At 42.4% G+C, this 14946-nt stretch overlaps 1 pseudogene; it reads left to right on the top strand.

The window, feature by feature from the left end:
* Positions 1 to 14946, top strand: part of LOC127623567 (laminin subunit alpha-2-like) — a 241100-nt pseudogene that overhangs the window by 129109 nt on the left and 97045 nt on the right.

Raw genomic sequence — 14946 nt, 5'->3', positions numbered from 1 at the left:
TCGCTAACCAACCGGGACTCTAGTGCCCACGTCGGGGGAGTGTCACTCCCAAGGGGAAGACACCACAGAGACCACACCCCAACCCGAAATTAGGGGGGGATTAAGTGGAAATACATCACATGATCTCGCCGATGTCTAGTCGAAAGTATGTCATGTGGAGAAGTCCCATGGTAGGTCCTACCCACTGGGAAGAAAGCTCTACAAGCATGGAGACTGGGGCAGAGGGTCTCTGCACAAGGAAAACACTGTTTGCCAACCGGGAAACATTTTTCAGCGGAAGATACATCGCAAGGGGTTCCCTATGTGGAACCAGCACTTGCGGAGCACTTGTCCCAGCACGGGGCGTAGTTAGCACAAGTACTGGGCTGGCAGTGAGTTTTGCAGCAAACTAATCTGCCACAGGGCTAGGTGGATATTCAACCAGGGAACACGTTTGTGAACACTGCTGGGAATCAACAACACACATCTTCAGCTCGAGCGAGGTGAAAGGTGCTAGGCACAAGCGGTATACCGGCCGGTCGGTCCAGACTTACCCATTTGTTCCTGCTAAGAAATTGTAACCCGGACATTGTAGAATCTCGCGAAGGTGTTGGGTATAGCCCAGTCCGCCGCTCTGCAAATGTCAGCTAGAGAGGAGCCACTGGTCAGAGCACAGGAGGCCATCAGTCTCCTGATGGAAAAGGCTCATAGCCCTGCAGAGGGCGGCACATGCTGGGCATGGTAGGCACAGCTATGGCATCAATGATCCAATGGGCGATCCTCTGTTTGGAGACAGACATGCTTCCTTTCAGCTGTCCACCAAAGCAGACAAAGAGATGCTCAGAGATCCTAAAGCTCTGCGTGCGATCCAAATAGATGTGCAAAGCACATACCAGACACAACAATGCTAAGACTTGGTCCCTGAACGTGGTCGTGGGAACCTTGGGCACATTTCCCATTCTGGGTCTCAGGATTACATGAGAGTAGCCCGGACCGAACTCCAGGCATGTTTCACTGACAGAGAACTCTTGCAGGTCCCCAAACCTCTTGATGGAGGTGATTGTTATCAGGATGGTAGTCTTCAAGGAGAGTGCCTTAAGCTCTACTGACTCTAGGGGCTTGAAGGGAGCCCCACACAGGCCTCATGGGACCTCTCCATAGAGGGAACGAGGCGAGGCCTGGAAGGATTCAACCTCCTAGCACCTCTCAGGAACCTGGTAATCAGGTTGTTCTGTCCTTAGGACTTGCTGTCCACTGTGTCATGGTGTGCAGCTATGGCCGCTATGTACACCTTCAAGGTGGAGGGGGACAGCTCTCCAGCAGAAAGGAAAGCACTGAGCTGACTGCGCTTCTCTGGGTGTCTTTGTGTCGCCACTTAGCGAACAGATGGCACTTCAAGGCATACAGGCACCTCGTAGAGGGGGCCCTAGCCTGAGTGATGGTGTCTACCATGGCAGGTGGTAGGCCACTGAGGTCTTCCCTGTCCCATCCAAGGGACAGACATGGAGGTTCCAGAGGTCTAGTCGCGTAACTGAGAAAGAAGGCCCTTCCTCAGGGGAATTTGCCAGGGAGGGGCTGACGCGAGGAGGATGAGGTCCGAGAACCAAGTCTGTGTGGGCCAGTATGGAGCGACTAGTGTGACCTGCTCCTCATCCTCCTTGACCTTGCACAGGGTTTGTGCATTTAGGCTCAGTGGGGGGAATGCATAGTTGCCCGGGATGTGAGTGGCTCACAGTGATTTGAGGTGCTGCTGACTCCAGAGGAGGAGACGACAGGCGAGTTGTGACATGTGAGGGGAGCTTAACCCACCTTGGCGGTTGATATATGTGACCGTCGCCGTGTTTTCTGTTCGAACCAACACGTGCTTGTCCTGGATCAACATCCTGAACCTCCGAAGGGTGAGCGGTATTGCCAGCAACTCGAGGCAGTTGATGTGCCAACGTAACCATGGTCCCGTCCAGAGGCCGGCGGCCGCTTGCCCATTGCATGTGGCACACATGCCTGTCTTGGAGGAATTGGTTGTAATCTTGACATGCCTGGAGACCTACTCAAGGGGAACCCCTGCCCGTAGAAATGCAAGTTCATTCCAAGGGCTGAAGAGACAGTGACAGATCGGCGTGATGGCCACGCAATGTGTGCCATGGTGCAACGCCCATCTCAGGACTCGAGTCCGGAGCCAGTACTGAAGCGGTCTCATATGCATCAACCTAAGCGGTGTGGCCACTGCCGAGGATGCCATATGCCCCAGGAGCCTCTGAAATAATTTCAGTGGAACCACGGTCTTCTGTCTGAATGCCTTTAGACAGGCCAGCACCAACTGAGAATGAGTCCAACTCCAAAACAAGAAAAGAGATGCTCTGAACCGGAAGAAGCTTGCTCTTTTCCCAGTTGACCCGAATCCCTAGCCGGCTGAGGTGTATGAGCACCACTTCCCTTAACGGGGAAAGGGCAGCCTCTGCGACCTTCGTGAAGATGCAAGGGGACAAGGACAGGCTGAAAGGGAGGACTTTGTACTGGACTTTGTACTGTACTGTACGGCTGGAACTGCAGGAAGGGTCTGTGTCGAAGTAGAATTGAGATGTGGAAGTACGTGTCCTTCAGGTCTACCGCCGCGAACCAATCTTGATGCCGGGTGCTCGTTAGAATGTGTCTTACCGTCAGCATCTTGAACGGGAGTCTGTGTAAGGCCCGGTTCGGAACTCACAAGTCCAAGATTGGACGCAACCCACCAAAGGTTTTCGGTACAATGAAGTAGGGACAGTAGAACCCACTCTTCATTTCGGCTGGAGGGACAGGCTCTATCGCGTAGAAGGGTGGCGATTTCCATGCACAAGGTGGCGGTGTTCTCAGCCTTCACCGTGGTGAAGTAGACGCCGGCAAACCTGGGCGGGCACCTGGTGAAATGAACAGTCAAACAGTCTGGGTCAGCCATCGTGACGGGATGGAAAGCATAAGCCACATGTCCAGGGGGACTAGGGGAATGATTTCCTTGGACATACCGGAGGGTGGGGCCTCGCAGCGGGGCGGAGCCAGGGAGGCCACTCTGACGGGTTAGGGTTAGCCGTGAACGCAACGCTGCCATGCTCATGGCCTCGCAATGAGGACATGATGCATCCACTAAAGATGTCTCGTTGTGGGCGGCACCCAGGCATGAAAGACAGCGATCATGGCTGTCAGAATGCGAGAGGTATCGACCGCAACCAGGAATAACACACAACCGGAAAGGCATCTTTAAAAAGATGTGTCTTGATGTGTGCCGCTCTTTTAGGAATATATTCTCTTTTAGATCTGCTGAAGTGCTCAGGTGTGATACCTGCAGTGCATCCATGTAGAGAGGGGAGAAAGCTGCTGTAATGCGCTGTAAGTATCCAGCAGAGGTGAGGATAGAAATCGCTTGCTCAGCTTGAACCATCGACCATTTCGGCTCCGAAGAGAAAATCTAATGAGCGGTATGCACGTCCCCACCTTTTATACCCGTATGTCTGTGGGAGGGGCATGAAAATACCACCCGCCAATTCCCAGTGGCCTTTTATCAAAGATCAGAGGTGTTTCTGGGCTCTCAAGAGTGACCCCTAGTGTCACTACATCGACACAACAGTGAGTGACAGATAGGAACGACTTTTATTCACTTTCACTCAAAACACAAGTAAAACATCTTAAACACTTACTTATCGCCCTGTTTCTCACCTAAACACATTTACCATAGCGCATGATTTATAAGATGATACATTTTAACGTTTGCATTACACTAGATTCACATACTGTACACTCCATGAGTGGAGCATAAAGCTCAGTCGTGGTGGGCTTTTACAGCGGTCGCTTCTCTGCGAGACAGTGCTGCGGCTCTGTGCTGAAATTAAACTTATGTCTTGGTTCCTATGCCAAATAATTTCTTTAAAATGGCCATAACTTCTATAATTTTTTTAAGAGTGGGTATTTGATAAAAATAACAAATTTGGTCTTCATGAAATTTTATGTACATGAGTAGGACCACATTTACATATACCAACCCATACAGTATTGTGTGCTTCTTGTCTCGTTAATCATCTGCATTGTGTGTCCCTGTGTTGAGAGTTTGCATCCAGCCTGACAACCCATAAATTATTAAATAAGTAAAAAAATTATAAATTACAGCATTTCTTTGTTAAAACACCTGTCAAAACTGTGTCAGATAGATTAGTTTTTAAGACATGAAGGCATGACCGCATAGCAGTAAATTGAAACATTAACTTTCTGCACAAATCTGCCGTAACTACTGCATCCCACATAATTTCCTTTGCCTATAAATTCTTGTATAATAAATGCTGAGGGTTGTTCAGCACTTTGTAATTCTCAACCTCTACAATCAGTCGGGTTTTTTCTATTGTCGTGGTAACTCATTGCTTCAATGACAACGGCAGGCAGTCATGTGCAGTTGTACGTTTATCAGTGTACTTAGTCATGATTGGTTAATGTTGCTTGTACTATATCTGTTACGATCCCTGGTTGTCTGCCCCGTGTTTCTCGTGTCGCTGTCACGGACTTCAATCACCATGATTCCCGGCCCTCATCACTGTGTTATTGTGCTCACCTGATTGTCGTTTTTGTCATCATCATGTCTGTGTACTTAAACCCCGCTGTTCCTCCATTCCCTTGTCGTTCGTTGTTCTGATGTTTTGCTCATGTTTGGAAGTGGTTTTCATGCCTGTCTTGTCGTGTTCATACCAGTTCATGTGCCCTTGAATGTTTTCGGGTTTTAGTTTCAGTTTTCCCACCGTGGATGTTTTCTTTGTTCCTGTTTGCCTTGTTTTCACTATTGTTCAATAAACTGCGTGTAGATCCTCACTCCTCGTCTGCCTGATGATCTCTACATATGCATAACAGGCAAAAGTTCTGCAGTTTATTTATTCTTCTCTTTTCTTCATTTGTGTTTGTTTGTATGCAGACCAAGAAATTGTAGTGTATTGTAGGATCGGTTTAAATATTTTTCATTTGCTTTTCTTTAATTGATTATTTTAGTTTTCTATAACATCCAGAGCCCTGAGTTCAGCATGAGCTTCAAGGCAAAAGTAGGCTCAACTTCAAAACTATCCGTATACTGCTGTGTCTGGGATGCTCGCTCCCACTCACAATGTGTAATCTGTTAATATGGGCGGAGAAACGAAATGCTCTGCTCACACCCTGCTCACGGTATATATTTGAATACGGCCTCACATAACCAACTTCATTTACAAGCTTGTTCGAGTGTGATCACTTGTGATGGAAAGGAGAGGGGTACAAGTCCACACAAGAACCCAAAGTGCCATAGAAGCACCACAAAATGACGTGGTTGTGTTTTTAATCTCACATTTGCTGTTTCTGACACTACTGGTTACGTTTAGTTTTAAGGTTTAGTGTAGGGAGGTTTTGTTGATTCAAAACTTGATAGAGCATTCACAGTGCTACTCTATGTGCCCTGTGTTTTCCCTCTATTTTACACTGCCAAATGTACAATAGTTATCTTTAAATCCTGTCTTTTGGAACAGCCTTCATTGGAGCGTTGCCTATGATGCCTTACGATTTTGTCTAGATACTTTGTACACTCGTTTTTAAACATAGAAACAAATCTTCGAGTCTTGAAGTTTTACACGCAACTCTACAGCGAGCAGCCAACCCTTTTCATTCAATTGCTTGCATGCTAATAACAATATAATTTGCATTTTACAGGTTTTTGCAAATTGAAAATGTTAAATGAGTGTATGTGTTTGGGGGGTAATTTGTGTAATTGAGGTGCACAGGAAGTTAATGAAAGTTTCAGTGTGACACAGACCAGTAAACCGCAACTTCAGCAGTCTGATTAAACTCCACACTGAAACCTGCCACTCCTCTGTCATAGCTCTCTCACACTCACTCTGTTCTTTCTTTTTTTCTAAAAGTCCAAAAAGAAGGTTTTAGATTACCAGCACAGGGGGCTCTGGTCTGCTCGCATTTCCAGAGTGCTGCACAGGTGGATGATCCAACTAAGTTCTTCTTTGGCCTGGAAAAAAAGAATGGTCAAACCTGTTACATTAATTCATTACTCTCACCCACAGGGCAAGAAATAACAGACTGTAACGTATTCAATAGAAAGGAGGAGGCGAGAACCGGCTTTTCAATATAAATAATAGGTTTAATGATAAACTTAAAAGACAACACAAACACACACATGACGGACATGTCCGCTAACGATCTCTCTTTCCCGAACGGCCCTCTGCAGTCAGCCTTTAAACCTCACGGAGGCATAATTAGCCTAAAACTGGACCCGCCCTCCGCCCTGCCACACAGACAAAAAAAAACTCTTACTCGCCAGTTCTCCGATACGCCGCAGCTTGTTCCTCGGCCACTCCTCCACCCTTTATTGGACGACAGCCGCGCCTCTCCGGGCGGATCCGAGGCAGTCCTCCAGCCCCTGGTGGACGGAACAACCCGCCGCGTTGAGCCCCTCCCCGCTCGCGGTCGGCGGTCTTAAACCCCGTCGTGTTTCAGCGGCCGGTAGGCGACTCCTGCACCCCTGGCAGCGGCCCTGACCGCTCCAGGCGGTCGGCTAGGAGCCCCTTCTCCCCTCACGGTCGGCGGCCATCGTCCTCATTCAGGCGGCTGGGCTCCTCGTCCCCGGCAGATGGCCGCAGCTGCTCCGTTGGGGTGGACGGTAGTGGCGAGAACTCTACTACGGCGTATCCCTCCTCCTTCCCGGGCTTCGGCACCAGTGTAAAGGGATCAATGGAAAGGAGGAGGCGAGAACCGGCTTTTCAATATAAATAATAGGTTTAATGATAAACTTAAAAGACAACACAAACACACACATGACGGACATGTCCGCTAACAATCTCTCTCTCCCGAACAGCCCTCTGCAGTCAGCCTTTAAACCTCACGGAGGCATAATTAGCCTAATACGGGACCGGGTGTGTAGTATCACGACCCGGCCCCGCCCTCCGCCCTGCCACACAGACCCTAAAGAAATTAGGAAAAGAGAAAAGCTCTTTTATTCAGAGTTGTTTTGTAGTGAATGTACAGATGTGGACGAGTCAGCGAGTGCTTTGTACACAGGGTTGCCGAAAGTGCCAAATGAGGCTAACTCTAAGCTAGAGAGGCCACTTTCAGCAGTGGAACTGTATACTGCTCTGCAGAGCATGGAATATGGCAGGGCCCCTGTAATACATGGTCTCCCCATTGATTTTTATAAGGCTTTTTGGTCTGTAATGGGGGAAGACTTGCTTGCTGTACTCAATGAAAGTCTTACTGAAGGGGTATTGCTTTTGAGTTGCAGGAGATCAGTCATAACTCTATTGCCAAAAAAGGGAGATATGAAATATATAAGGAACTGGCGACCTGTCTCACTTCTGTGTTCCGATCTGAAACTCTGTCAAAGGCTTTGGCCATCAGGCTGAGAGAGGTGGTTGGTCAGGCCATTCATGAGGATTAAACATACTGTGTACTAAACTGGTAAGTTTTTGATAATATATATCTAATTTGGGATGTTTTGGATGTATCTAGGCTATTTAAAAAATGCCAAAAAATCATTATGGCATCATTTGACTTGTGATGATTCCCCCAGTGGACCTTTTGGAACAGATTTCATTGGATTTAATTTTCATCAGTGGGGTTACAGTGAAGCTATTTGTACAATTGTGGATGACACAATTGGGATTATTGCAAGTGTAAATTTGAAGTTTGTTATATGAAGTTGTCATGTCATTCCAAACCTTTATGAATTGCTTTTTATTTAAGAATCGTCACGCAACTCTTTTCCATTCCTCTACAGTGCACAGTGACCACATCTGTCAAGCTCCAAAAAAGTATAGTAAAAGTAGTCCATGTGACTCTATAATCCAAGTCTTCTTGAGTCATATGATAGCTCTGTGTGAGAACATACTGCTCTGACATCTCATACTACATTCTGCATAATCATCATTGCACCATTTGTGAACCTGAACTCAAGTGTGAAGGAGATTTCAGACCTTTGTATTTTCTGTGTGCTCCTCACAAAGCTAACGCATAGCTTCAGAAGACTTGACAAGCTTGACAGTTGGAGTCAACATAAGTTGTCTTTGATTTGGAACAACATGATAATTAAGGGCCACACACATGCCTCTCCATGCACTGGTCACACTTGAGTCCACTAGCACTACCCAAAGCGTGTGGGAAATGCACAATTACTTAAAAATGTTTGTGTGAATTATTCCTTTGATTTAACATGACTAAGGCAGTTTTACACAGGACATGGTGGGCGGCCGGCTTTGCTTGTATTCTTGCCGTCTCTTACATGTGCAGGTGTTTTCCATTCAAACGAGAAGTGGTGCGAAACATGCCAATAGAAGTGCAATAAAGGGTGCTCGTTACTGCTTCAGATCAAATAAATACTATTACTTTTCATATAAGTGATTCAACAATAAATATTGTAATATGTATTTTTAATATTAATATTGATGGTCCGTGGCCTGTGTGTATACATTGCACAGTTGTCTATCTTCCAATTATAAGCTATACGTGTTTCGATAGTCTATTTTCACCTGGTTCACCGACTCATCCACTCACAGTTTCCCATGAAGCTATTTATAAACACGCAAAGAATCATTACAAAGGTCAAGAAATTCAGCAACAGCTAGTTTCACTTCGACTGCTGCATCCATTTTGCCGGCTGTCACCTCTCTCTCATTGAAAATGAATAGGGAACGTGGGGTGACCGCGTCCTGTGTGAAACCATCTTAATGCATGTTATAACAGTATAATTATATATCATATAGCATTAATAGTGTTATTATTCCATTTTGTTGTAAATAGAATTGCCAGCATAACACAGAGCTCCAGGGTTTTTACGGCGTGGTGCGTGGCTTTCCAGGCGACTGCAGACTCTGTGTGTGCCCACTCCTCAACCCTGAGAACAAGTATGTGTGACACAGACCCTTACAAAAATTGTGAATTCACATTTTACCTCTGTTAAGTCACTGAAACTTTTCCTCTCGTTCTCTCTCTCAGTTTCAGTCCCAGCTGTCAGACAGAGAGTTTTAATGAGTACCGCTGCACTGCCTGTCCTGAAGGCTACGAGTGAAAACACTGTGAAAGTTAAATAAATAAAGTTTATAAATGATGTAAAACATGCTATTATTTACATAGCATTCTGTCAATAAGCATGCACTTTCCACTGCACTGTATAATTTGATGTAAATTAAAAGTATACTGTAAAAAGGTGCAAAGGTACAGCTGTTACTTTTAAGGTAAAGTGTGTAAATCAGGCATACTGATTATTCCCCCCGTCTGCCTTATTTGGACAAACTCACACTGGTTGAGTCAGAAGGCAGATTCCATCAAAGTTGTGAATTAAATTTATGCATATAAAAATCTAAATATCACAAAAACAATTAGCATAAAAAATAAATAAAGCAGTGTTTCCATCCCATGTGTTTAAGAGAACAAAACCGTCATTTTTAAAGAAACTGGCGCAAAATAGAAAATGAGGCCATTGTGGCACTTTAATTAAATGTAATAATTGACTTGTGTTTCAGAGTGTGCAGACAAAACCCTCTGACAAACGTCTTGTTTTCTAGCATTCAGTGGCACATGTCTTATGTCTGGAAGTGAAAGTAGACAATCAATTTGATGACAGACTTTGGAATGTGAGAATAACCAAGGCAACGTTGGAGATGCTATATGATACAGTATATTGATGATATTATGAGTGAATTATGCAGTCACATGACTATTTTTGATACGCATATACATTCCAACATTAATTTTTCATTTTAGTTTAAGCGCATGTTTTCTTATCAAATAAAAACAAATATCCACCTCAAGCGAGCTTATACATTTGTTATGCACATTTTAGAGGGTTTTTTTCCATTCAGCATTTTTGTGCAATATCCAAAAATTAATTGATAACCAATTAATCTGTGAATATTTATTTGATGAATCAATTCATCAGATAAAAATGTATTAACAATTTATAAAAACACAACTAATTATGCTATAAAACATATTTTGTGTACAAAAAAAAAATGTTTAAAATATAAATAGTATGATAGAAAACCCCCTCTGTCCTCAGTTTGGAAGCAGCAGGACAATTGAAACAACTCAATTATTAATTATAATAAAGAAAGTGTATAGAAAATAACAGTAACATGTAATGTATATGCTGGAGAGAAACACCTCTGATGTGGTAACTGGTCCACATTAAACTGAATGTTTATGATCTTCTTCGAAGTGTTTATAAAACACTTCACCTGGCGGAGAACCTCACCTGGTCCCTCAACACCAGCTCTATCACCAAGAAAGCACAGCAGCGTCTCTACTTTCTTCAAAGGCTGAGGAAAGCACATCTCCCAACCCCCATCCTCACTACATTCTATAGAGGGACTATTGAGAGCATCCTGAGCAGCTGCATCACTGCCTGGTTTGGGACTTGCACCGTTTCGGACCGCAAAGCCCTGCAGAGGATAGTGAGGACAGCTGAGAAGATCAGTGGGGTCTCTCTTCCCTCCATCAAAGACATTTACAAAAAACACTGTATCCGCAAAGCAACCAGCATTGTGGACGACCCCACACACCCCTCACACAAACTCTTTACCCTCCTCCCGTCTGGCAAGAGGTATCGAAGCATTCGGGCCCTCACGGCCAGACTGTGTAACAGCTTCTTCCCCCAAGCCATCAGACTCCTCAATACTCAGAGACTGGTTTGACACACACGTGTCCTGAGTTGCACTTTAATTACTGTCACTTTATAACTGTCTGCTACCTCAATAACTGCTATGTGCATAGAACACTTTCTCATAGTATGTTATGTTTACATTTTTTAGAAACTGTCATCTTTTTGCACTACTGAGTACTGGTCGGCGCTGCACTGTCTATTGTCCTGTTCATTGTCAGACATTTGTTGTACTGTCCCCTACTTTGCACATGTTTGCACGTGCACTATATATAGGTATATATAGGTATTTTATATAGGTATTTTATTTCGTTGTGTTGTCTCATGTGGTCCTGTGTTGGTCCTTTGTTGTAGCACCATGGTCCTGGAGGAACGTTGTCTCGTTTTTCTGTGTACTGTACTAACTGTATATGGTTGAAACGACAATAAAAACCACTTGAGTTGACTTGACTAAAGTGCTCTCTTGCATCATGTTTTTTCACTTCAACTTGTCTCCAGCGTTTTTCAAACAAGTTTATCAAGCAAAAAAAAAAAAAGTGTCACTATTGTAAAGTGGCATGATCACTGACAGTGTCTCCGTGCATGCACATATTCAACTAATCTCTAATTAAATGTGATTATTGACCATTTAGCATCTAGGACCGGAACAATCCTCTTAATAAAGTTTTTAAATTGCAGTAGCCTTTATAGTGTGCTTTATTCTATTCGCAGGTGCTCTCCTGGTTTCCATGGTAACCCAAATAGGGTGAGAGGCCGTTGTGGTTAGTGTAAGTGTTACACTTATGGTGCATTTCCCATGCCGTGTGACACGCTCTGGGCAGTGCCAGTGTCGTCCCGGTGCCAGAGGACTTAAGTGTGACCAGTGCATGAAGAGGCATGTGTGTGGCCCTGTGGGCATCATGTGTACATATGACAACTGCACTGACACACTCACTTTAACATGCAATTCAAGATTCAAGTGATTTTAATGGGCCCATCTTAAAGGAACAGTACACCCAAAAATTAAAATTCTGTCATCGTAGTTTCAAACCTGTATGACTGACTTTCTTCTACGGAACACAAAAGGAGAACTAGTGAAGAATGTACAGGTTAATCTATTCCACATAATGACAGTGAAAGGGTACTTAAATGACAAAGAAAGCACCATTAAAGTGTGATAAAGGCATCATGCACTATATTTCAAACCTTCTGAGGCCATAAGTCAGATACAGTAGACTACTTTGATGACCCTTTTTTCCCCTGATGTTCTGATGTCAGTGAAGGTTTCTTACATCACAATCAGTCAGAGTTTAGTGTTTCACAACAAAATTCCAGTCTCTCTCTGACAGTTACAATTAAACAGGCAGTTTTTGCTACTGTACCTTTAAGACTTCTATATGTAAATTACTTTTATGTTTTTGGTAAGTTTATCTGTTGTTTTCTTTTCTTTTTTTCATTCTACCAAAAAACATCACTAATAATGAAGAAGAGATGCAGCCAAAACAAACACAATTTTAATTAGACACACAGATTTCCTGACACAAAATGACTGTTTACTTTTCGTATAATTGTTGAATGCTAATTTTCTTGACAAGGAAAGATCACACTTCATTGCTGTGATGTCTGCGGTAAGCATCTGCTCCTCACAACTGTGTTTGAAATGATGTCTTAATGTGTTTTAGGATGATTGTGTTGGTTGACTGGGCAGATTTCATAATTATGCATGTGTTTTTTTTCTCTCTCTGTGTGACTTCTGTTGTAAAATTACATCCTATCCTACATCCAACATGTACAGTATGTTCAGCTCTCTGTATCGTACATATAAGTGTGTAACGGGCTTTGACAAGCATCTCGGGGTGTCAAAGGCCATCAACAGCTTAAGCACTTAAACAGTGACCTAAATAATTTAGAGAATATAATGGTTTGTTATATAATGTCAACGAAAAGAATTTAGACTCATCACTTAGTTTGTTGAAACAAAACCAAAAATATGTTTACCGTAAAACACTTATAATGGAAGTCTATGGGACAAGGCATTGCATCGGCATAAACGTTAATCAGATCGATGACATGGTGCTATTTAATTATTTTTTTAAATACATTACAAAGGCAATTAACACAAAACAATGGCTTGAATACACATCTACTTTGACCAGCATATTTTAATGATTTCAGTCATCTTTATTTTTTTTATTCAAAAATATCGAAAATGTGATATGTTGTAACCGTCAGGAAAAAATTTATAAATCAAAGTGTCATTAAAAAAGCTGAAATATATAATAAAAAGACATGTTGGCATGACACTAGTGCAGGGTATTTTTTATTTATAAAAAAAACAAAAAAAATAAGCAGTGCAACAGTTTTGTGGCGTATTTCCATTATTTCAGTTTCCAAAAAATTCTATAAACGTTTTCATTTAAATGTTTTTAATACCTTTAACTACCACATGACGTTTAAAGTAATTATATATATATATATATATATATATATATATATATATATATATATATATATATATATATATATACAACAGTTAGTTCCGGTCCTCAAATCTGATTGGACGAGACGTTCCATGAGCACTGATGGTCTGACACCATCAGCACTCGGACGCTTCACTGTGTGCATATCGCAGATAGGAGTTTTACTTACTCAAAAATGTTCTGAGGGCAGAAAGGAAAATGATTGGTTTACAGCTTCAACCAATGAAAATGAAGCAAAGGCGGGGTCAAGACAATACCTGTCAAGTGGGAGAATGCATTTTTTGCTAGGCAAGTGAATTTACTATATATTTTTGTTAAAATTTAACATCCTCTAACGTTTACTAAGATAATTAGCGTACATGCACATAACTAATAATCATAGTCTAAATATTGGATTGTATGCATTTTAATTCGACTGTTTCATCAGTTGACCGGTACAAATCTGCAATATTGAGTAACTTTTGTAAAACATGCTTTCCCAATGCTACGTAGCTCGCTGTCTGTGAAGTTGATGCGACAACAGAAGTCGTTCAAATCTCCGTGGCATTTCGACGGTAAAATTGATAACTGTTATATCTCCCGCCCTAGCGCTGCTCTCAGGGCAGGAATCTCAATAGGTTCATATCACTTGTGTTATTGTTAGTGAACTACGCGCTGCTCTCAGGGCAGGAGTATGCAATAGGTTCATATCACTGTGTTATTATGAAAAGCAAAGGCACAGAAAAAACCATAGAGGAAAAGCTGACTGGCATGGGTGTGCGGCCCACCAAGCGGACCAAACTGACTTCACTGTGCACTAAACTGTGTGAAGGTAAAACATTTTAAGTGATTTTTAAGTGTCTTTTTAGGTTGGGTATTATATTTTTTTAATAATTCTATTTGTTTGCATCGTTTCATTTCAGATGAATGTAGTGAGCTGGTCAGTGACGTAATGTTCCTGGCAGCAAAGTTTACTCCACAAAGAAAAGTGGTCCAGGAATTGTGTGAAAATGAGGATGTCCATGAGGCAATTTCCAAAACTGAAGCCTGCAGGTAAAGTACATTTTATTATGTTGAATGTTTTTAATGACTATGTAAATTGAAACCAAAAGCTTTATGTACTTCAATTGCAGGAAGACCTTACAAACACTTCTGGCGACTTTAGGGAGAAACTGGGAGACATTTGAACAGTCAACCCATGGGCTTGGGCCTGGTTTAATGGTGGGCACATTCGAGTTCACTGACTCGTGCCTCAAAGAAAAAATTAAAACACTTAAATCCTCTAGGAAAGATGTGAACTAGTTAAGGTACAGCTGTTTAATAATACCTTTCTGTTGTAATAATATGTTGCTGTGTTTTATAGATACCTATAATCCACTTTATTTATTTTTTTAATTGTTTTGTAATTTGTAATTCAATTTTGTTCCTTAATACACAAGTAAAGTATCCAATATTTTATTGTAATGTTAAAGCAAAAGACCATTCAATAAAAGCATTATTTTGTGAATTATTTACAATCACCATTTGTTCCTTCATTTTGTTCTTATACAAAGCATCTGTACAACACTCATTGACCAAAACTAAGCATGTTGGCTAGGCAGAGCATATAGTTATTGTTTCATAAATGAAACATTTCTTATCTCTCTACAAGATCAACCATGTTTTTTCTTCTTTTTGACCGTGTAAGTTACAGTGACTGCATCTTTTGCTTTTTTGACCCTTTTACGATAATTATGAAGTGCAGTCACTTTTCTTTTCCTTGATAGTTTGCTAAACTGTGAAAAAACTAATTTGTGTGCTCTCTGTTCTAAACTGTGCACTTCCTTATCCTCGTGAAATTTTTCTGATTGGCTCCACTCATGAAGATCTGTGAGCATGTGTTGCAGTGTTACT

This window comes from Xyrauchen texanus, chromosome 30, assembly GCF_025860055.1.
Source record: "Xyrauchen texanus isolate HMW12.3.18 chromosome 30, RBS_HiC_50CHRs, whole genome shotgun sequence".
Classification (NCBI taxonomy): Eukaryota; Metazoa; Chordata; class Actinopteri; order Cypriniformes; family Catostomidae; genus Xyrauchen; species Xyrauchen texanus.
Note: the sequence above shows the minus strand (reverse complement) of the source record. Positions and strands in the feature narration are given on the sequence as shown.